Source organism: Adiantum capillus-veneris, chromosome 22 (genome assembly GCF_014529385.1).
Source record: "Adiantum capillus-veneris isolate H3 chromosome 22, ASM1452938v2, whole genome shotgun sequence".
NCBI classification, from domain to species: domain Eukaryota; kingdom Viridiplantae; phylum Streptophyta; class Polypodiopsida; order Polypodiales; family Pteridaceae; genus Adiantum; species Adiantum capillus-veneris.
The window spans coordinates 138,943,080-138,968,151 of record NC_140952.1 but is presented as its reverse complement, the minus strand read 5'-3'; the positions used below and the strand labels follow the sequence as shown (position 1 = coordinate 138,968,151).

At 44.5% G+C, this 25,072-nt stretch overlaps 1 protein-coding gene across 2 annotated transcripts in view; it reads left to right on the top strand.

Annotated features, from left to right (window-relative positions):
- LOC147430311 (K+-H+ exchange-like protein) overlaps positions 1-25,072 on the top strand; it is an 85,068-nt gene that overhangs the window by 13,340 nt on the left and 46,656 nt on the right. The gene's annotated exons all lie outside the window — the stretch shown is intronic.

Here is a 25,072-nt window from a genome sequence, read left to right as displayed (position 1 = left end):
GCCAACTCCTTGATCAAAAGAGCTGAAAGGAGATTCAACTGCTTAACAAAAAAGAGAGCAAACTGATTGTCCCTCGGAATGTCCCTCGATTTGTTTTTTTTTTGAGCTAAGTTGAGTTGTTTTGTAGATATGTTGTAATCGCGGACGATTACTTTCTTTCAAGAAGGGGTAATGTCACAAATTGGTGACGTGTCAAGCCATTGAAGAACGGAGCCACTGTGCAAATCCTGGCTGAGGGGCCTAAACCCTAAGAAACTTATGGTACAATCTCGACGCTCTAGTCCTTTCCTACCAAACTTACGGTACTATCTCCTTCGCGACGCTTTGTCACCCATCCTATGGTGCATCAGAGATGTCCGTTCTCGGATGGTCGGATACTTTTTCCCGATGCTCCCTGTCACCCACCTAATGTGACATCAGAAGTACCCGTTCCTGGTGGCCTTATAGATATTCCCGTTCACAGTGCTCCCGTCATTACTCCAAATGACGCACTAGGAATACTCTGTACTCGGATGTCTCCAGTGAGAAAAACCCTCTCACTTAAATTCCAATAATTCATTTAGAATTATTTCTCTTGGTGTCCCAAGCAAGAAAACCCTCTCACTTATAAATCCAATAATTCATTTAGAATTGTTTTTCTGTCAGATAAAGCCAATTTAGCAATATCCCTCTCACTTATAAACAATTGTCCTCAACTGTAGAGGTCCAACTGAACTGCCGGGGAGAAACCGGAAAGATTCCAAATCTTTCTCAATGGTGAGTTGAGCTCGTCCTTTCTCAAAAGAGAACTTAAAAATTTAAATTAAACAAAAATTCAATAATTCAATACTTACCTTACTGGTTCATGTCGTTCCTCTAGTATCTCGAGGATATCCTTCGACAATCATCAAACTTACGAGCCATGTAAGAACTTGTCATTCGCGTCTTTCCAACTGATCGGAAGTTTCCTCATCCGAGAATCTGTTAACTCAATTTCACCTTCTCAATCTCGAGAATAATAATCCTCCTAGAAATCAATCTAGGTATTTGTCCTTGCGCATAATCTTGCGCTCTTAGTCCAGAGGATATTAAACCTCTTGTGTCCTCCCACATTGGGAATGCTCAAATCATAAGAGCATTAATCTCGATGTCTTTCTTTCACAAACAAAGTCTGCGATCACATTTAAGAAGGTTCTTGTTCCGGGCCGTTGCTAAACGTAGGCAGACGTTGTCAATCCGAAGATTCCTTGTGTACTGTGTCACGTGACACATCCAACCCTATGTGTCCGTGGACAAGCTACAACATGATCAGGGTTCAGTTCAGTCAAGTCAGTCTAGATTAGAAGTGATCTGGCACTTTTTGTGAGTCTATTCGTAGACCGTGCATGCCGAGTCACTTAGCATAGATGCATATCCTCTGGTTGCACACAGCATGATCATCAGAATTCCCATCAGAATCCATCAAAATCAGTTAGGGGAATTTTCCAGTGCATTTAGCCTATTTTCCCTATTTTTGGTATTTTTCACTTATTATTTTTATTTGACTTCCCAACAAAAGTAGGTAGGACAATTTTGCTAAGTTTGTATATAAGCAAACCCAAGTTAGCACTCAATGGCAGAAGAGGCAGCAGGAGCACATGCTCAAGAGGCACCTTCTCAGCAGAACCCCAGCAATACCCCCAGCGTTTTGGATTTCCTTCATCGCCGGGCATTTCCATCACTTGGCGTTTTCAGCAGTCCCATGATTGCCATCCTCTCCAATTCCCTAGCGTTTGCAGATTCCCCCAATCGCCAACAGAAGTCCCAGATAGCCAGCGTTTTTGGTTTCAGCCCTTGGCAGTAGAAGAGTCAGCGTTTTTGGCATGTTCAGCCCTAGCGATCACCCTGAGGATCAGCGTTTTCTTCAGCAGATAAAAACGCAGATTTTTAGCCTCCAAAAACGCTATTTCAGCAGTAGGAAAAACGCAGCAGATTCAGCCTAGTCGGATGCAGAAGAACCCCAATTTTCAGCCTCACAAACGCAGCCCAAAACAGTTCTTTTCAGCCACCGAAACAGTCCCGAAATTCAGCAGATAGAAGACCACAGATTTCAGCCCTAAAGTAGTCGTCGTCATCACCGTTGTTGTCATCGGCATAGTCCCAAGTTGCATCAGTCCATTGCATACGCATTGTACTACTTTGTGCAATCAATAGTAGACCACTCTCGCCGACGAGAGTGGGGCCTTCAGAGGAGGGTTTTACAACGTCTTTGGTGTCGTATCTCTCTTCTCTCTATCTCTTAGTCTCATACACTTGCATGCACGGTGTCCATTCACTTTGTTTGTGATCATAGCATTCTCTCACTAAGAACGGAAGGCTCTACCTTCCATAAGAACAAAAGGAACCTTGAGCACAATTCGGAGCACTCATCTTGAGCAAAGCGCAAACATTCATTCCGCTGCACCTAACATACTGTAAGGTGCAGTGGAAGCGAATGTTGAACTTTGCTCAAGATGAGTGCTCCGAACTGTGCTCAAGGTTCCGTTTACTTAGGGAAGGGAGAGCCTTCCGTTCCTTTATGAGAGAGTGCAAGTGATCACAAACAAAGTGGATAGACACTGTGAATGAAGGTGCTGAGACTGAGAGATAGAGAGAGAAGAATATGACACCAGAATGTTGTCAAACCCTCCTCCGAAGGCCCCACTCTCTATGGCGAGAGTGGCCTACTATTGATTGCACAATTCTCTACAATGCTTTGGACTTGCCGACGATGTCGACGACGATGACACGGGCTGAAATCTGAAAGTGCTAAGGGCTGAAATCTACAAATCTTTATCTGCTGAATTCTGGCTCTATGTCGGTGACGACGGCGATGGCGACGATGCAACGACAACACGCTGAAAACGCAGATGCTGAAATCTGCGTTTTCCGGGCTGAATCTGCAAACTTCGCGGGATTTTACAGTGTGGCGAGGATCTACTGCGGGAAGGTGAGATCTGCGAGGTTCGGGGGTTCTACTGCGATGTCCGACTGCTGAAAACTGAAAACCCTGGTCCTTCTTGATGCCTTGTCGCGAAGAATCTGCAAAACGCTGGTTGGTCTTGCTGATCCAAAAACCCTAGGCTGAATTTTGTCTTCTATTGCTGCCGGTTGTCTTGCAATGCAAAACGCTAGGTTGATCTGCTGTTCTAATGTCGTCAGGAATCTGCAAGTGCAAAAACGCCAAGGCTGGTCTGTGGATGCAAAAACGCTAGGGTCTCTGTTGGGGGTCCTGCTGAGAAGGTGCTTGTTGAACTGAGTTGTTCTACCAAAAAGTGCTAGCGCTAGGTTTTTATATATACAAACTTAGCAAAATTGCTCTACCTAGTTCCCAACAAAAGTCACTTGAAAATAATAAGTGAAAAATGTCAAACTAGGGAAAATAGGTTCTGTGCACTGGAAAATGCTCCCGATGGGTTCTGATGGAAATCTGATGATCATGCTGTGTGCAACCAGAGGATATGCATCTAATCTAAGTGTCTGGACATGCACGGTCTGCGAACAGACTCACAAAAGTGCCAGATCACTTCCTATTCTAGACTGACTTTACTGAACTGAACCCTGGTCATGCTGTAGCTTGTCCACGGACACATAGGGTTGGATGTCTCACGTGACATGTATGGCTGCACTTCTTTCCAATCTTTTTCTCTTGCGAGTTATTACCACCAGTAGTGTTTTCTTGATGCGCATTAGCGTCTCTCCCTTGCAAAATCATAAAAAATGATTCACCTTGCAAGCATCAATGACGACTTGCAAAATCTCAAGCAAATAGGATTCTAGCCATAGCATTTTCTGAATGTACGTTCAAACCCTATTCACAATAGGGCGAACCCTCTTTGGTTCTCAGGGATGTTCTCTCGTATATAATTCTTATCATTTTGAAACGGTTGGCGAATTTTACTCTTACGAACATAATAGTTCGAATTTATTCCAGCAGCGTGTAAATGCTACTTGACCTGCTCATGGAGAAACATATACCGCAGCCAAAAGTTGCTACTTGTAATGGTAAAAGCACATAGCATACTCAATGAACAACTGTTGCTAAATTGGCTTTATCTGACAGAAAAATAATTCTAAATGAATTATTGGATTTATAAGTGAGAGGGTTTTCTCGCTTGGAACACCAAGGAAAAATAATTCTAAATGAATTATTGGAATTTTAAGTGAGAGGGTTTTTCTCACTGGAGATATCCGAGTACAGAATATTCCTAGTGCGTCATTCAGAGTAATGACGGGAGCACTGTGAAAGGGAATATCTTTAAGGCCACCAGGAACGGGTACTTCTGATGCGTCACATCGGATGGGTGACAGGGAGCATCGGGAAGAAGTATCCGACCATCCGGGAACGGACATCTCTGATGCGTCATAGGATGGGTGACATAGAGCATTGTGAAGGAGATTGTACCGTAAGTTCGGTAGGAAAGGACTAGGTGATGGGTATTCTTGATGTGTCACAAGGTGGGTGACAGGTGCATCGAAAAGGGAATATCCATAGTCGGGAGGAAATTCCGAACTGTGTTAGAATTGTGCACAAGGAAAAGCAAGCACTTGAATGAAGATGGGTTCAGAGGAAACTTTGAGGAAAAACAGACGCTTTTTGAGAAAGCGGGATTGCCTTTCGGGAAAGCAGATGCTTTCTCGCGAGGAAGTCTATGTCTGCATTGCAACTGTGCATGTGATTGCATCCAGGGACGCCTGGGAAGTGCTGTGAAAGCATTGTTTTTAACTTATAGGTTTTATTGAGTTTTTGGGCAAATTCAGACTATGTTTTTAAATACGCCGGCTGCCCACTTAATAAGTGGGCAGCCATCTGATAAATAAGGCTATAGATCAGCTAGCGTCTTTTTCTGGCAGAACAGAAAAAAAAAAAAAAAAAAAACGGCCGCGATCTCTACGCGAGCAGCTATTCGTGCCCGTGGCTAGGAGCTATAAAAGCATCACATGCCCTTACTCAGAGAGGAGGACCAATCTTTGCAAGGAGGAGATGCTGCTGCAGATTTCAGCCGTAAAGAAGACGTTGCCGGTGATGCCCATGGCTGCCCCAAGTGTACCAGATGTCGCCAAGACCGAGTGCGCGAGTTCCCTCGCGAAGAAGTGCCTACGAAGCGTGTTTCCATCGCGACAAGTTGCTTTTTTTTCTCTGTTTTCAGCCCATAAACGTCGTAGACGGGGCTGATTTACGAGAAGGAACCCGAGAACACACCTCTTTTGTGTGTAGGAGTGGAAGAGAGGATTTTCTATGGAAAGATCTCTTCCGGGGAATTGCTTTTCGAGAACGGAGTTGCGTTTTGAGCGTCGAGACTTTGAAGGTAACGATTTTCATGTTATGAATTTTGAGTATTTGTTTGCAGGTGTACTTCCTCTTAGTGAGGGAGTAGGAGCAGAGGAAGGTATGAGCCTCTGTAGGAGAAAAGCGCTATGAGGAACTAGAGCCAGATCAGCCCAGGGGTTTCGTACCCGAGTTTGGGAAGTAGATCCACGGATCGGAGAGAGGTAGTCTCTCAAGTTGTGATCCGGAAGTTGGGATTCCCAAGTAAGGACTTCGTGTCCGGGAAAGCAGAGTTGTTCTGCGGGAAGAGGACTGTGGAAAGAGAGTCGGAAAAGAGTTGCAGGGATGCCATGCCTTGAGTCTGGAAGGTGTGATCCAGAGGCGAGAACCTTGGTTCTCAAGGATTTGGAATAAGGAACGGAAGTTCCTTGGAATAGGGTTTTGCCCTAGGAATCGGAAGCCGAGGCTTCCGGGAACCATCAAGTCTTATTCTAGAACGAACGTGGTAATACGTTCGGTTCAAGTGCTTGTATAGACTTCTCCTCAGTAATAAAGATACTATTACGGGGGGGGGGACCAGCCCATCTTCTGGTCCCCAGTACTGTGTCGATCTTCTCACTCTCAATCTCTCTCTATCTAGTTCTCTCTATATCCTTTGGCTTCAGTACTAAGTGATAAAGTCTATTTATCCGAATGTATTTTATATTGTTATGCGCTCCCGTTCGTGACAACAACAACCATTAGAAAACCTCTTCTTCGTAGAGAAACTTAAATTCCTTCTACCGAACGCATCTCAAATAGAGATTCTCGTGTCGGAATATCCTTGCGCGCAAAAAGGCGCTCAAGAGAGTATAACAAATTCCCATCCAGTTCCTGAAAAGAGAGTTGGTTCATCTCATTCCGGTTAGCAGGAAAAAAATTCTATTGGTAGATGATCCTCCTTGGCATAGGTCTGCATCTTCTTGTGTTATCCATGTACTCAAAGGTGTACATAATTTTTAAGCTATGTTAGAGTTTTGGTGAACCTCGGGAATTTACGTTCCCTTCGTAAGATCCTTAGAGCGAAGACGCTCAACTTTACGATCCCTTGGCTCGATCTTAGAGCAAAACCCGCTCATCAATTAAACTTGGATTTCAAATCTAGAATTCTATGAGCATAGGCCAAGGCTGTCTCTTGCTTCTTCCCTCATAAAGAGATTATTCATTCACTTGTGCAAAAAGTACTACCATATATTCCCTTATCGGGTAAGGGGTGTAGGCTCATAGGGTATTCAAGCTTGATAAAAGCTTTTCTTTCCTTGAAAACTCGGAATGGTTCCTTCATAATGTCCTACCCGTAATAGTAGGTAATCTGTTAGGAAACTATCGAATACTAGATCAATCAGTAACTTTCCGGATGGTTGAGCAAACCAATTCATCGCATAAAGCAATGTTTCAACTTGATCCTACTCTCATAAACACTCGAGAGTGAGTAGTCCCTGTTAGACATAACCATACCTCCTGCAGAAGAGCAAACAAGCACCATGCACTTTATGATTTCCTCAAAGATGTAACTTTGATCAAAGACATGCCCTCTCACTTAAAGTTTGAGGCCTTCTGTTCAAAATCTCAGGAGTCAGTTGAGTTCCCTTACTCCAACTTTCTTCGGACAACCACATATCCGTCGAGGAGGGATAAGAAAAATTTGATGTTTTCGTGTTCAATGGTTCCCGTCCCACTGCGGGGATTAGATTCTACGTACACTGAGGTATACACTTTCAGCTTTTATTGCAGACTCTACCATCCGTTGCAAAGTATCTTGCAAATGAGTCTACAAAATTCGGGCAAAGTCCTTTGTTGAATTTCTTCATCTTTCTTTCCTTAGAGAGAATCAAGAGTGGAGCTACCTTGGCAAGAGTGAACCACTACTTGCTTTGACTCGCTCGTGTTCCCATTGGGCAAACCGATCCCAATCTTCTTGAATGCCTTCCTCAAAGCGTAGAGAAAAAAAATTTGTCAAAAAATTCAGCTTTGAATTGAATCCAAGTCTTGTTGTAAGTTCCTTGCAGAGCTTTGGTATACCACCAAGTACTTGCAATCTCCTTGAGGAGTTTGGTCACATGCATCATCTTCGACGCTTCTTAGAAATTGCCGCTTGCAAAGGCAACTTCAAACTGTCGAATTAAAGCGGTAGCTTTCGGGGCATCTTCCCTTCTATCAAAAGTATCAAACTTGACCGGAGTGTTCTAAGGTCTAAAGATTTGTCACGTGACACATCCAACCCTATGTGTCCGTGGACAAGCTACAGCACGACAAGGGTTCAGTTAGTCCAGTCAGTCTAGATTAGAAGTAATCTGGCACTTTTGTGAGTCTATTCGTAGATCGTGCATGCCGAGTCACTTAGTGTAGATGCATATCCTCTGGTTGCACACAGCATGATCATAAGCATTCCCATCCGAATCCATCAAAATCCTTCAGGGGTATTTTCCAGTGCATTTAGCCTATTTTACCTATTTTAACATTTTCATTTATTATTTTTAAGTGACTTTTGTTGAAAAGTAGGTAGGGCAAATTGAGTAAGTTTGTATATAAGCAAACCTAGACTAGCACTAATTGACAGAAGAGGCAACAGGAGCCAAGCTCAGCAGGCAACTTCTCAACAAGACCACTTGGTGGATTCCCTCCAAGCAAGAAGCAGAACCTCCCCTAGCGTTTTTGAAGACCCCTTGCCTAGCGTTTTGTGCATCAGCAGTCATCGCCATACCTCCCAGCCACTAGCGTTTTGCATCATCATCCATCGTCAGAAGAAGCAGACAAGCTAGCGTTTTTGACATCAGCAGCCCTAGCGTTTTTGAATATCTCCGCATTTGCAGGTTTCAGCCTTCACCGATTTTCAGCAATAGAAGAGTAGCAGATTCAGCCCATAAAGAAGTAGCAAATTCGGGCCGGAAAGACCATCAGTTTTCAGCCTAAAGACACCTCTGTTTTCAGCCCTAAACCTACAAAATTTCAGCGACAAAGACCCACAGAAACAGCCCCCAAATCAGCGTTTTTAGACTTTTAACAGATTTCAGCCCATAGCGTTTTTGGACAGCAGTAGGAAGATTGCAGATTTCAGCCCTTAGGTCGGTCTCGTCGTCATCGTGGACATAGCCTAGACTTGCACCAGTCTCATGCAAACAGTTTGTACGAGTTTGTGCAATCATAAGTAGACCACTCTCGCCGACGAGAGTGGGGCCTTCGGAGGAGGGTTTTACAACGTCTCTGGTGTCGTATCTCTCTTCTATCTCTATCTCTCAGTCTCATACACTTGCACGCACAATGTCCATTCACTTTGTTGTGATCATAGCATTCTCTCATTAAGAACGGAAGGCTCTACCTTCCATAAGAACAAAAGGAACCTTGAGCACAGTTCGGAGCACTCATCTTGAGCAAAGCGCAAACATTCATTCCGTTGCACCTAACATTGGTATCAGAGCTTTGACAGTGTTCTGTATCACTCAAGGAAAGAATCACAAGAATCACAAGAATTTTTTTTTGCTTGTTGAGATCGCACGAACCCAAGTTCGCTTGGGCGTGTCGATTCCTAATCGTGTTTTTGAAGAGTGACAGGAATCATAAGAAATAAGGGCTTGTCCAGCCTCCCCTTGTGTCTCTTTTTACTCATTGAGAGCGGACCGTGCACTTAGCGGCCGGCCAATCGACGGGAGGTGGGAAAAAGCAACCTTGGTGTGAGTGCAAGGCCGCCAAGGGGTGCGCCTGTGGAAAGGAGTAGAACTCGGCGGGTGAAGAGAAGATCCTTCTCAAACGCGGTTTGCAAGCGAAAGAAAACCTCAAGAACCTCAAGACCCTCAAGAACCCAAGAACCCAAGACCCTCAAGAACCCAAGTCCCTTGTGGACTTAAGAACCAAAGATCATAGTGCATGGGCATCACCCGAAGCGGAATGGATACTTCGCATACACGTGATGAGCATGAGAGAGGCGACGAAGAATTTTCCCCACCAAGAGATTTTTCCGACCCTCCCCCTTCGCCATCTACGCCACAAAGTGTACCAAACCCTATGGAGGCAATGGTCAAGCAGATGATGGACATGATGGCCAAACAAGAAGAGACTCGCATTGCCTTGGAACGCGAACGCGACGAACGAAAAGAAAGAAAAGACCTGAGAAAAGAAGAAGCGGCAGCAAGACGCGCGGTTTGGGAGGCCGAGTGTGAGGCTCAAAGAGAACTATGCACTCAAGAATTTGTTTGACAAATGCTTGCCTCGAAGTCCGAACCAACCAAAGATCGTGGGAGTTCCTCAAGTGGCGCAAGCGACGATGCGGATTCCAACCATCTAGTCACAGAGAAGTTGACTTTCAGTAAGTATGATGGTAAGATGGATGCTACAGTTATTCATTCTTGGTTGCATCAATTTAATGCTTATTTTGTGACAACTAAGAAGACAGGGAATAGCAAGGTATTGACGGCAGCTATGTACCTTGCCGGTGATGTCATCAATTGGTACCATGCATGGCAAGAGGCACAGCTAGCCGCACACCTAGAGGATGCCGACGAATTCACGCCCCTTTCCTTCAATTGGGCTGATTTCCAAGACAAGCTTAAGGAACGGTTTATGCCACCTCAGTATCTCGCACGATTGAAGGACGATTGGCGCGCTCTCAAGCAAAATGGTATGCCGGTTATGTCTTTTTTTAATCGTGTTTTGTAGCTAGGTACCCAATTACTCAAGTCGGATGATGAACGCAAAGAGGCATTCCTTTACGGATTGGACGAGTATATCAAGTACGATGTCGAGGTGCTCGATCCAATCTATCTCAACAAGATGGTAGCGATTGCTCTCGCGCAGGAGATGAAGCACAACAAGGGAAAGCCCTAAGGAGAACAAGACTTCCACAAGTACCTCGTAGACTTCTCAGAACCCTCAGAACGGTAAGAACGGTAAGAATGGTAACTCTTCTAACCAATCTTCCAACAGTCTCTCAGAAAAGAATTCTTCCAATGAATCTAAGGGTAAGGCTAACACAATTGCTAAACCTAAGCTTACTCCAGAGGAATGATTGTTTGTGCTTTGCTCAAGATGAGTGCTCAGAACTGTGCTCAAGGTTCCTTTTAGTTCTTATGGAAGGGAGAGCCTTCCGTTTCTCAATGGAAAGTGCTATGATCACGAACAAAGTGAATGGACACTGTGTGTGTAAGTTAATGAGATTGAGAGATAGAGAGATAAGACACCAGAGACGTAGTAAAACCCTCCTCCGAAGGCCCCACTCTCGTCGGCGAGAGTGGTCTACTTTTCATTGCACAAAGTGGTACAATGTGTATGCAATGGACTGATGCAACTTGGGACTATGCCGATGATGACGATGGTGATGACGACGACGACCTTAGGGCTGAAATCTGAGGTCTTCTATCTGTGAAGTTCGGGACTGTTTCGGTGGCTGAAAATGACTGTTTTGGCTGCGTTTTCTATGGCTGAAAATGGGGGTTCTTCTGCAACCAACTTGGGCTGATTCTACTGCTGTTCCATAGGGCTGAAACGCTGTTGTTCTGATGTGGCATGGGCTGAAAACCAAAACGCTGATCTGCTTCTGCTGAGGGTTGGCTGAAAACCAAAAACGCTACTGCCGTTCCTAGCGTTAGTGAATTTCTGATGGTTTCGGAGTGCTGGCGACGATGCACAGATAGAAAACGCTAGGGCTCTGTGTTGATGGCGACACATGCAATGCTGATACGCCGGATCTTGGGGAACTATTGCTGGGAAACCAAAAACGCTAGCCACAGGGGGGAGGTAGCGCCAAGGTTGGGGTGGTGTTCTGCGGGTTCTGCTGAGAAGTTGCCTGTTGAGCGGGAAGCTCCTGCTGCCTCTTCTGCCAGAAAGTGCTAACTTGGGTTTGCTTATATACAAACTTAGCAAAATTGCCCTACTTACTTTTGTTGGAAAGTCACTTAAAAATAATAAGTGAAAATACCAAAAATAGGAAAAATAGGCTAAATGCACTGGAAAATTCCCCTGATTGAATCTAATGGATTCTGAAGGGAATACTGATGATCATGTTGTGTGCAACCAAAGGATATACATCTACACTAAGTGACTGGGCATGCACGGTCTACGAATAAACTCACAAAAGTGTCAGATCACTGCTAATCTAGACTTGACTGGACTGACTGAACCCTGATCATGCTGTAGCTTGTCCACGGACACATAGGGTTGGATGTGTCACGTGACATCCCCTCCTTTTCAAAGTGAGGTACTGGCACCGAACTGTATGGCGTCGAGGGAGATCGCCAATAGCATCCGGAATCCTAGAAGGGACGATTCGCCGGCCCACTCTGATGTGTGGGTCGTGGGATACTTGAACTTCATAAAGGTCTGCAAAGCTTGCTTCTTTGGGCCGCGCCGAAAGCGACACAAAGTCTTCTGTGCCTCGTTCAATGCTTCAATTTCGTCTAGAGGCGTGCTTCTTCCATCTTCAAGAATCTCATGGCTGAAAATTCCTGAAACCACTTCCAACACAAAACCATGAACATACCCATTCCATGTAAATTGAGTGGGAAAAATCTTGTCTTCTCTAGAGACTGTGTATGCAATGTAGATGAACATAGAGACGGAATGACAACCCGTTCATCAAAGACATGCAAACAATCAGATCGAATCTTTTCTGTTTGATCGAAATCAATCAACTGTGGCAAATCACAATGGAAATGCCCATGCTTGGTGCTTATACTGTCGTGTGCTCTTCCTACAACCGTGTCATGCCAAGGAAGAGACATGGAATGTGACTTCCCTACATACATACTTTTCAACTTTTCATGAAAGATCCGCATACATTCATGCTCATCCATGAGAGAAACGTGCTCAACATACAATATGTCATGCCTAGGAAAAGGGATCACATAATGATGCTGACTAAAATACAGGAAACGATCACGAATGAAACACTCGAACAATGCATGCAAACACATAATACTTCCTGTGAGGGTTCTTTGGACCTAGGCTCGAGAGCCAAGATCTGTTCTTCCTGAATGATCGAACTAGCAAAAGCATCCACTAACACATCATCCTTATGAACAATCACATCATCTTCATGCAACTCATCATGCTTGTGAGAAATCACATCTTGATCATGCAAATCATCATGCTTGTCATTGACATCCAAATCATCATGCTTGTCATTCAAATCATCATGCTTATCATCATGCAAATCATTGTCATTCAAATCATCATCATGCTTCACACAATCATGCAAATCCTGTGTGTCATGCTTTGGAGAAGAAGAGACTGAGAGCCTCCTTTTCCCGATCCTGTTGAATTTGTGCCTGCATTTGAGAAAACAGTCGCAACATCGCTTGCATTCTTGCTTTGATCTCGTGGTCATATTCTGCTTGTCTTGCTTTGGCTTCCAAGCGTGCTTGCTCGCTCTCACGCGCTATGGCTGCCATTCTTTCTTGGTACTGGCGCTCTATGGTTGCCATGTCTTCTTCGTAGGCTTTTCTTTCTGCTTCTCGTTCGGCATCTCTTGCTTTGTCTTCTAACTTCTTGTCCATCATCCTCTTGTCGAAAGCCTCCATAGGAGTTAGTGCAATTGGTGTCGTAGATGGGGAAGGGTCAGAAAAACCTCCTGGTGGAGAAAATTCTTCTTCGCCTCTCTCATGCTCATCACCTTCAAGCGAAGTATCCATTCTGCTTTGAGTGATGATCATTCTGAAGTCGTGGGTTCTTGTGGGTTCTTAAGTCCACAAGGAACTTGGGTTCTTGGGGGTCTTGGTTCTTGAGGTTTTCTTTCGCTTTCAAACCGTGTTTGAGAAGGATCTTCTCTTCACCCGACTTCTACTCTTTTCTGCGGGCGCACCCCTTGGCGGCCTTGCGCTCACACCAAGGTTGCTTTTTCCCACCTCACGTCGATTGGTCGGCCGCTAAGTGCACGGTCCGCTCTCAATGAGTGAAAAGCGACACAAGGGGAGGCTGGACAAGCCCTTCTTTCTTGGGATTCCTATCACTCTTCATCAAAACAAGATTAGGAATCGACACGCCCAAGCGAACTTGGGTTCGTGCGACCTTAACAAGCAAAAAAATTCTTGTGGTTCTTGTGGTTCTTTCCTTGAGTGATACAGAACACTGCCAAAGCTCTGATACCAATGTTAGGTGCGCGGAATGATTGTTTGCGCTTTGCTCAAGATGAGTGCTCCGAACTGTGCTCAAGGTTCCTTTTAGTTCTTATGGAAGGGAGAGCCTTCCGTTTCTTAATGGAAAGTGCTATGATCACGAACAAAGTGAATGGACACTGTGTGTGTAAGTTAATGAGACTAAGAGATAGAGAGAGAAGAGAGATACGACACCAGAGACGTTGTAAAACCCTCCTCCGAAGGCCCCACTCTCGTCGGCGAGAGTGGTCTACTTTTGATTGCACAAAGTGGTACAATGTGTATGCAATGGACTGATGCAACTTGGGACTATGCCGATGACGACGACGACCTTAGGGCTGAAATCTGAGGTCTTCTATCTGCTGAATTTCGGGACTGTTTCGATGGCTGAAAATGACTGTTTTGGTTGCGTTTTCTATGGCTGAAAATGGGGGTTCTTCTGCAACCAACTTGGGCTGATTCTACTGCTGTTCCATAGGGCTGAAACGCTGTTGTTCTGATGCGGCATGGGCTGAAAACCAAAACGCTGATCTGCTTCTGCTGAGGGTTGGCTGAAAACCAAAAACGCTACTGCCCTTCCTAGCGTTAGTGAATTTCTGATGGTTCCAGAGTGCTGGCGATGATGCACAGATGAAAACGCTAGGGATCTGTGTTGATGGAGACACATGCAATGCTGATACGCCGGATCTTGGGGAAGTACTGCTGGGAAACCAAAAACGCTAGCCAGAGGGGGGAGGTAGCCTCGTTTATACGTGACACGGGGTGTCACTCGAGGGATCGACGGCGGGGAATGCGATCGGCAGGGTGGGAGGGCTTCAGGCCGTTGAATCCACGCAGCAGGGGGGGGGGGGGGGGGGGGGCAGGGTTTTATAGCACTGGACTCACATGCTTTGCAAGCAAACGCGACAGGCGGGCTGGATAAGGAGCGCAGGTGTCCAGCGGGAGGTCGTGAGGTCGAACCCGAGGCGGGGAGGTTGGGGACGCATCTTTTTTGCCATGCTTAGATTGTGATCGATGGTGGATTGAACCACCGTAGATCCCTCGAGAAAAGGCCGTGCCACTTGTGGACGAGGGGGAGGTAGCGCCAAGGTTGGGGGTGTTCTGCGGGTTCTGCTGAGAAGTTGCCTGTTGAGCGGGAAGGTCTTGCTGTCTCTTCTGCCAGAAAGTGCTAACTTGGGTTTGCTTATATACAAACTTAGCAAAATTGCCCTACCTACTTTTGTTGGAAAGTCACTTAAAAATAATAAGTGAAAATACCAAAAATAGGAAAAATAGGCTAAATGCACTGGAAAATTTCCCTGACTGAATCTGATGGATTCTGAAGGGAATACTGATGATCATGCTGTGTGCAACCAGAGGATATACATCTACACTAAGTGACTGGGCATACACGGTCTACGAATAGACTCACAAAAGTGCCGGATCACTGCTAATCTAGACTTGATTGGACTGACTGAACCCTGATCATGCTGTAGCTTGTCCACGGATACATAGGGTTGGATGTGTCACGTGACAAAGTATTATGTGTTCGCATGATTGATACGCACGCATTGTTCGAGTGTTTCATTCGTGATTGTTTCCTATATTTTAGTCAGCGTCTTTATGTGATCCCTTTTCCTAGGCATGGCATATTGTACGTTGAGCACGTTTCACTCATGAATGAGCATGAATGTATGCGGATTTATCATGAAAAGCTGAAAAGTATGCATTCAAGGAAGTCACATTCCATGTCTCTTCCTTGGCATGACACATTCATAGAAAGAGCACATGAAAGTATGAGCACGAAGCATAGGCATTTCCATTGTGATTTGCCACCGTTGACTGATATAGATCAGAAAGACGAGATTCGATCTCATTGTTTGCGTGTGTGTGGTGAACGGTTTGGCACTGCGTCTATTGGTTCATCTACATTGCATGCACAGTCTTTGAGGAAGACATGATTTTTTCCACTCACTTTACATGGAATAGGTATGTTCATGGTTTTGTGTTGGAAATGGTTTCAGGAATTTTCAGCCATGGAGATTCTTGAGAAGAAAGAAGTATGACACTTGATGAAGTTGAAGCATTGAAGGAGCCACACAAGACTTTGTGTCACTTTTGGCGCGGCCCAAAGAAGCAAGCGTTGCAGACCTTTATGAAGTTCAAGTACCGCACGACCCACACATCAGAGTGGGCCGGCAGAGTCCCTTCCAGGATTCCGGATACTATTGGCGATCTCCCTCGACGCCATACAGTTCGGTACCAGTACCTCACTTTCAAAAGGAGGGGATGTCACGTGACACATCCAACCCTATGTGTTCGTGGACAAGCTACAACACAACAAGGGTTTAGTTAGTTCAGTCAATCTAGATTAGAAGTGATTTGACACTTTTGTGAGTCTATTCGTAGACCGTGCATGCCCAGTCACTTAGTGTAAATGCATATCCTTTGGTTGCACACAGCATGATCATAAGCATTCCCATCGGAATCCATCAGAATCCTTCAGGGGTATTTTCCAGTGCATTTAGCCTATTTTACCTATTTTTGACATTTTTCACTTATTATTTTTAAGTGACTTTTGTTGGAAAGTAGGTAGGGCAAATTGAGTAAGTTTGTATATAAGCAAACCTAGACTAGCACTAATTGGCAGAAGAGGCAACAGGAGCCAAGCTCAGCAGGCAACTTCTCAACAAGACCACTTGGTGGATTCTCTCCAAGAAAGAAGCAGAACCTCCCCTAGCGTTTTTTAAGACCCCTTACCTGGCGTTTTGTGCATCAGCAGTCATCGCCATACCTCCCAGCCACTAGCGTTTTGAATCATCATCCATCGTCAGAAGAAGCAGACAAGCTAGCGTTTTTGACATCAGCAGCCCTAGCGTTTTTGAATATCTCCGCATTTGCAGTCATCGCCATAGAAGAGTAGCAGATTCGGGCCGGAAAGACCATCAGTTTTCAGCCTAAAGACACCTCTGTTTTCAGCCCTAAACCTGCAGAACTTCAGCAACAAAGACCCACAGAAACAACCCCCAAATCAGCGTTTTTGGACCTGCAGCAGATTTCAGCCCATAGCGTTTTTGGACAGCAGTAGGAAGATTGCAGATTTCAGCCCATAGCGTTTTTGGACAGTAGTAGGAAGATTGCAGATTTCAGCCCTTAGGTCGGTCTCGTCGTCACCGTCGTCATCGTGGACATAGCTTAGACTTGCATCAGTCTCATGCATACAGTTTGTATTAGCTTGTGCAATCATAAGTAGACCACTCTCGCTGACGAGAGTGGGGCCTTCGGAGGAGGGTTTTACAACGTCTCTGGTGTCGTATCTCTCTTCTATCTCTATTTCTCAGTCTCATACACTTGCACGCACAATGTCCATTCACTTTGTTGTGATCATAGCATTCTCTCATTAAGAACAGAAGGCTCTACCTTCCATAAGAACAAAAGGAACCTTGAGCATAGTTCGGAGAACTCATCTTTAGCAAAGCGCAAACATTCATTCCGCTGCACGTAACAAGATGTTCTTCATATCCTTCCCGGAATGACGGGATTTCATGGCTATGGTTCTGGATTTTGATGTTCATGGATATTTTCTGGTTTCTAAAGGATCTTGAGCATTCCGCTCCTTGGATTCTCTAGGTTCTTGAGCATCATGCTCGTTGCCTTCTCAGAGAATCCCAAGTCTTGTGTTGACTTCTTGTAAAGAGAATTTTTTTTCCAACACTGCGAGCTTTTCCTACAGGGCTTAGGGTTTCGCGTGCTTACTTCTCTCTTGGCTTGTCATGGCTTCTACCCGTATCTTCCCAGAGTCCTCCTCCTTTACAGAGAAAGAGAGGAGACCATGCTCTGATACCACTGTCACAAACGGGAGAGCATAGCAATATAAATATATTCGGATAAATAGGATTTATCACTTATTACTGAAGCCAGAGGATATATATATATATATATATAGATATATATATACATACATACATACATACATATATATGCCTTCCTCTGCTCCTACTCCCTCACTCAGAGGAAGTACACCTGCAAACAAATACTTAGAGATCATAATATGAAAATCGTTACCTTCAAAATCTCGACGCTTGAAACGCACTCGGTTCTCGAAAAGCAATTCCCTGGAAGAGATCTCTACATAGAAAATCCTCTCTTCCAATCCTACACACAAAAGAGGCGTGTTCTTGGGTTCCTTCTTGTAAATCAGCCCTGTCTATGACGTTTATGGGCTGAAAACAGAGAAAAAACAGCAGGTTGTGGCGATGGAATTACTCTCTGTAGGCACTTCTTCGCGAGGGAACTCGCATATTTGGTCTTGGCGACATCTGGTACACTTCGGGCAGCCATGGGCATCACCGGCAACGTCTTCTTTGCGGCTGAAATCTGCAACAACATCTCCTTCTTGCGAAAATTGATCTTCCCTCTGGGAGAGGGCGTGTGATGCTTTTATAGCTCCTTGGCCACGACAAAGATAGCTGACCGCTGGCTGCTCCGTAGAGATCGCGGCCGTTTTTCGTGTGTTTTTTTTGTTTTTTTTTTTGTGCTATTCTGCCAGAAAAGAGAGAGAGAAAACGTTGGCTGATCTATTGCCTTATTTATCAGATATCTGCCCACTTATTAAGTGGGCGGCCGACGTATTTTAAAAAAATAGTCTGAATCTGCCCAAAAACTCAATAAAACCTTATAAGTTGAAAACAATGCTTTCACAGTACTTCCTAGGCGTCCTTGGATGCAATCACATGCACAGTTGCAAAGCAGACATAGACTTCCTCGCGAGAAAGCTTTCTCGAAAAGCAACCCCGCTTTCTCAGAAAGCATCTGTTTTTCCTCAAAGTTTCCTCTGAACCCATCTTCATTCAAGTGCTTGCTTTTCCTTGTGCACAATTCTAACACAATTCGGAATTTTCTCCTGACTATGGATATTCCCTTCCGATGCACCCGTCACCCACCTTGTGACGCATCAAGAATACCCATCACCTAGTCCTTTCCTACTTCTTCACGAATATCCCCTTGGCGCCTTTCCTACCCGTCACCCATCCTATGACGCATCAGAGATGTCCGTTCTTGGATGGTCGGATACTTCTTCATGATGCTCCCTGTCACCCATGCGATGTGACCCATCAAAATTACCCGTTCCTGGTGGCTTTATAGATATTCGTGTTCACAGTGCTCCCATCATTACTCTGAATGATGCACTAGGAATATTCTGTACTCAAATGTCTCCAGTGAGAAAAACCCTCTCACTTAAAATTCCAATAATTCATTTAGAATTAATTTTCTTGGTGTCCCAAGCGAGAAAACCCTCTCACTTATAAATCCAATAATTCATTTAGAATTATTTTTCTGTCAGATAAAGCCAATTTAGCAACAAGTTCTATCACCAGATTTCAAGTTTTCTTTGCCTTCCCGCTGAGTGTTGTTATCTCTGTTAGATTCTCCACGATGAGAACCCATGTGCTCTTGGGTTCTTTATGGCTTATGTTCTTGACAGAGTGATGAAGACGGGAGAGCGCCCAATGCGCGATGGACTAAGGGTGGGAGAGCCTAATAAGTCTTGGGCAGGCACAGGAAGACTTTGACAAACAAGAATGAAGATTCTTTGACAAACAAAATCTTGACTGCTCTGTCGAGAATCTGTGTGCGTTGCAGAAGGGATCGGATCCTCCGTAGAAGAAGAATCTTTCTGAGTTACAAGCTTGGACAATCCAAGCGAGAAATCAATACCAACACGAACAGAAATTACAAAATCACTGAACTTTACGAGAGAGAGAGAGAGAGAGAGAGAGAGAGAGAGAGAGAGAGAGAGAGAGAGAGAGAGAGAGAGAGAGAGAGAGAGAGAGAATCGACAAGGCATGGCGAAGTTCCGTGCTCAGAAGCATTGGCCCCAAATATTGGCGCCCCTTTTGGTATTTCTTTATTATTATACTCGCAATATGTGATCCAACTCTTTCTCATCCATTGAAGTAAGATCATACAAGTGAACTTCCTCCAAATCCCTTGAAATGTATGGCATATCAAATTGTTGAGTATCATGTTGCAATGTCTTTGTGCGAGCATTCATATCCCCTAAGACAATAACATCACATTCATCTTTAAAATAAGCAATGTCGTCCTCTAAATTAAAAAATGGCTGATCTCTATCCATGCAAGCATAAAAGGGGAATCATGATGAGCAATTTAGCAACCGGCTACAAAAATGGGTGCTCTTTTTGGTGTCATAATTTTCAGCCATACATGACGTTTGTGCTTGTCATCTTTCACAATTGATACAAAGTCTTCCAATCCTTTCTTAACTATACACGGTATCTCTCCTTGCCCTCTTCGTTGCTTGAGATTCTTTGACGACATCGATGAATGTACATTGTAATCCTCCACCAGCCCGCTAATCCTTCGTGTAGCATGCTCCGAAGTTTCAATAAGAAGTACAACATCGGCTTTATTTATTAGTTCATCAATGCCATCCCCCGCATTCCATGGATATCCATTGCAATTCCAAAAGCATACTTTCAATTGTAACTCGGCCTCATAGGTCGCACATTCCTATTTGCTTGAGGGACTTGCCTCCTCCTTGGGCACATTTTCTTCACGAGAGATCTCCTTGTTTTTCTTATTCCCCTCCTCATATGCCTTGTGACGCATATTTTGTTGCTTAATAGTGCGATCTTCACATACAAAACATTTTGTATTCCTCAAATAGATCCAATTATTATCTGGGATAATCTTTCCTTTGGTTTTATCCCGCATGGTGCATACAATTGACGGCTCTCTCGAGCGAGGAGCTCCTTGGTTATCCACTCTATGCGCTCCGTAAACCATAACTCCCGACATGTCAAAGTGGGTTTTGAAAAAATCTTCGATAACAATGACAAGTGTCTTGAACTTCTCTTCGGGATTTCCAAGAATAGCAGTCCATGGAACGTCGCTTCCGTTCCTTCAACTCCTCTATATCCATATTCTCAACATTGTTATAGCTTGCATGAAGGAGAAATTAGGAACCACATTGCTACCACATACATCAGTCCAAGGCTTATCTGTGCATACATTTTTCATGTCGCATACATCCCGGTTCATGGTGTCAAATTTCTCCTCTTTTGATACATGGTCATGCTCTACTTTGCTCATGCGCTCCTTCAAAGCATTCAAGTCCACAAGAGCATTTACATTCCTTGACTTTCTCTTCAAGTTGCATCAAACGTGTTGTTTGCATCTCAAGTGTCCTCTTGAGATTCTCATTTTCAACCACAAAAACCCTTAGCGTGCCATTCTCCATTGCAAGTGCCCGTAAGTCTTCACCTTGTACGGTCTCTTGCAACAATACCAAGTATGCCACGATCATGGTTTCCGATGTCGTTGGTTGAGTGGTTGTGTTGCTATCTCCACACTTAGGAGATTTTGGATCATTTTCTATAATGGTTTGTGGACCTTCTTGAAGAAGAAGAACCCTTGTGAGTGCCGGAAGACATTGTATGTAGAATAAGAGATGAGAGTCAACTTCTCTGAACCTGTTCCCTCAAAAATGCTGTGCTATCTGCAAAGAATGAGAGAGATGGTGCTCTTACGTCAGCTCTTGCTTGTGACGGCTCAGCACAACACGCGTATGATAAGAGAGAGAGAGAGAGAGAGAGAGAGAGAGAGAGAGAGAGAGAGAGAGAGAGAGAGTTGGCGCCCTTCACTTAATTAGCTGTCACGTGCACATTAACCCTATGTGCATGTGGACAAGCTACTTCAAGTCCAGGATTCAGGTCAGCTTAGGAAGTGTTCTTGTACCTTTGTGAGCCCGTGCGCAGGCCGTGCATGTCCAGGCACTTAAAGAGTAGTTGCATATCCTCTGGTTGCACACATCATGATCATCAACATTACAATCAGTAGCCATCATGAGCATTTTACAGTGCACAAAACCCATTTTCCCTATTTTAGCCATTTTTCACTTATTATTAATAAGTGACTTTGTTGGGAAATTGGGTAGGGCAAATTTGCTAAGCTCTATAAAAGAAACCTAGCACTAGCACTTTCCGGCAGAAGAGACAGAAGAAGTACCTACACTTGCAGTGCACCTTCTCAGCAAACCGGTAGGATTACCTAGCGTTTTTCAGCCATCAAGACCAGCCAGCGTTTTCTGCAACAGATCAGCTTTGGCGTTTCTGCATCAGAGGAGCTAGCGTATTTACAGATCACAGAATAGCCTGGCGTTTTTGCATTTTCAGATTCACATCAGCCATTGCATCAACGTTTTTTGTTTTTAGCCCTTAGACTACGCAATAGCAGCCCCAAACCTCGCAGATGTCACCTCCCCGTAGTAGATCCTCGCCGCATTGTCAGATCAGCCTGCGTTTTCAGATTCAGCCCGATTCAGCCCGCTGCTCGCAGATTTCAGCAGCTGCATTTTCAGCGCATTGTCGTCGCGTCGTCGCCATCGCCGTCCTCGTCGACACAGTGTCAGAATTCAGCAGATTTCTAGATTTTAGCCCCTAGCGTTTTCAGATTTCAGCCCGTCTCATTGCCGTCATCATTGTCGTTGACATCGTTGGCAAGTCCATTGCATCTTGACCATCGTACCAGATTTGTGGAATCAATACCTTGGAGGAGGGTTTGACAACATTCTGGTGTCGTATTCTTCTCTCTCTCTCTCTCTCTCTCTCTCAGTCTCAGCACCTTCATTCATAGTGTCATTCACTTTGTTTGTGATCATTTGTACTCTCTCACTAAAGGAACGAAAGGCTCTCCCTTCCGTAAGTAAAAGAAACCCTTGAGCACAGTTCGGAGCACTCAATTTTTTTGCTTGTTGCGGTCGCACGTAACCCAAGTCTACTTGGGCGTGTGGATTCCTAATCGTGTTTTTGAAGAGTGACAGGAAACTCAAGAAAGAAGGGCTTGTCTGGCCTCCGTTCCTCTTTTCACTCATTGAGAGCAGACCGTGCACTTAGCGGCCGGCCAATCGACCGAGGTCGGAAAAAGCAACCTTAGTGTGAGCGCAAGGCGCTAAGGGGTGCGCCCACGGGGAAGAGTCGAGCTCGGATAAGAGAAAAGCCTTCTCTAACACAGATTGCAAGCTAAAGAAGAACCTCAAGAACTCAAGAACCTCAAGGACTCAAGAACCTCAAGGCTCAAGAACCCAAGAACCGCAAGAACCCAAGTTCCTCGTGGCTCTTTTTAAAATTTTTCTTTCTGGAAGATAAGGTGGCTGAGGGTTTTTGATCCATTTTTGCTAACTTATGGGCGACCAAACCAATTCTCATTTGAGCTTTAATATGCCTGTTCAATCATCAATGTCGTCTAAACTTTGAAGTCTCTTGCAGTAGTTACACATTATGTGGTTGTCTTGTAAAACAGGTCTTTAAAGTTTAAATGTCTCTAAAAGTTGTTGCCCTCTCTTGTTTTTTATCAGAAATGTCCTAGAAAGTTTGGTAAATTGAGTTTTTTTTACAAGAGTACGTATTTTTACGTACATCAAAAATTTTCTTATACGGAACAACGTACACAACGTACAATACGTACATATATGCCACGTACAATACATTCGGTACCACCTTGGTTCCATTTATGTTATTTTCAGCTGGCACGTGGTGCCTTGTCGATTACAAAATGTCCTTTGCGGAGAGCGGAGTGAGCTGGCGTGACTCGAACTCGTGTCTTTATTACACAGATGGAGATCCCAGAGGATTAGTCACCTTTGGAGCAGGAGGGTGATTTTACTTTCCTCGACTCTTGAGATTGGATCATTGACAGTGGTGCAGTTAGGCACATGGCTTCTTCTCATGATTTGATGTACGATCTGAGGCAGTATGAAGGTTCAATTATGTTCGGAGGGAGATCAGTGGTTCTTGTACACAGTGAGGGGGCCATGGAGCTTATTCGAGACGGCAACAAGGGAATTGTCACAAACGGGAGCGCATAACAATATAAAATACATTCGGATAAATAGGATTTATCACTGATTGCTGAAGCCAGAGGATATAGAGAGAGAGATAGAGAGTGAGAAGATCGACACAGTACTGGGGACCAGAAGATGGGCTGGTCCCCCCCCTTAAAGAGAATCCTTTATTAGGGAGAATCTTTTTACAAGCACAAGAACCGGAGAAAACCCCTCCGTTCTAAATCTCTGACTCGATGGTCGTTCCTTCGCGTAAGGGAAATCCGAGAGACGAGCTCTCAATTCTTTTTCTGTCTGTACTCGGAGTTGAGACTCCACAGACAATTTCCGAATTCCGTTTCCGGAATTCCCAAGCATAGGCCGAAGCCTTCTCGCTTCTCCTTCGCGATGAAGTACCTGCAAACACACACGCAAACATGCGACAACAATCCGTATGGCGAATCCACAATAGATACATGTCGCTCTTGCACGGGAAAAGCGACTTCCGTGCTTCGTAGTCTCGCCCGATCTCTCGCGTCTTGTAGCGGCAGAGTGTTCTCTTGCTGGCGTTGGTAACCCCCTTTCAGTGAGGGCATGTGGTGCTTTTATAGCTCCTTTGCCACGGCACGAATAGCTGCTCGCGTAGAGATCGCAACCGTTTTTTTTTTTTTTTTTCCTTTTCCGACGTTTTGCCAGAAAAAGAGAGAAAACGCTGGCTGATCTATTGCCTTATTTATTAAATGGCTGCCCACTTATTAAATGGGCGGCCGGCGTATTTTAAAAAATAGTCTGAATCTGCCCAAAAACTCAATAAAACCTTATAAGTTAAAAACAATGCTTTCACAGCAGTTCCCAGGTGTCCCTGGATGCAACCACATGCACGAATGCAATGCAAACATAGATTCCTTGCGGGAAAGCGTCTGCTCTTCTTGGAAAACTCGTTAGAATATTCCGCTTTTTTAAGAAAAGCTTCTCAGAACCCATCTTTATTCTTGTGCTTGCGTCTTTACGCGTATTCCTCTTTTCCAGTTCGGATTTCCTCTCGACTATGGATAACCCACCTTGTGACGCATCAGGAATACCCATCACCTAGTCCTTTCCTACCGAACTTACGGTACAATCTCCTTCACGATGCTCTATGTCACCCATCCTATGACGCATCAGAGATGTCCGTTCCTGGATGGTCGGATACTTCTTTCCGATGCTCCCTGTCACCCATCCAATGTGACGCATCAGAAGTACCCGTTCCTGGTGGCCTTACAGATATTCCCGTTCTCAGTGCTCCCGTCATTACTTTGAATGACGCACTAGGAATACTCTGTACTTGGATGTCTCTAGTGAGAAAAACCCTCTCACTTAAAATTCCAATAATTCATTTAGAATTATTTTTCCTTGGTGTTCCAAGCGAGAAAACCCTCACTTAAAATTCCAATAATTCATTTAGAATTATTTTTCTGTCAGATAAAGCCAATTTAGCAACAGGAATGTACATCTCCCATGTTCTTTATGTGCGTCGAGCACATTTTGTCGTGCCAAGTTTTGTAGACTTGGCATGGTGGTTGTATTTGATGAACATAGGGTGTTGATTTGAGATAAATCTCCCGGCTTGGAAGTCAGAGGGGGTACAACAGTATGTTGATTGTACCAACTTGATCCTCTTCCTTTATCTTTGGCAAGTTTACTATGAGGCAGGTTACTTTCGGCCAGAATCCAGATGTTGCATGGTGTGCTAGACAAGAGTGGTTGCATTCGTGAGGAGCAGAGTGCTCTAGTTGATAAGGCCGGATGGTGGAGATATCCAAGATCATATGGGCTACCAGATGTGCGAGCCAATGTCGACACTCGTAGACTCTAGTTACA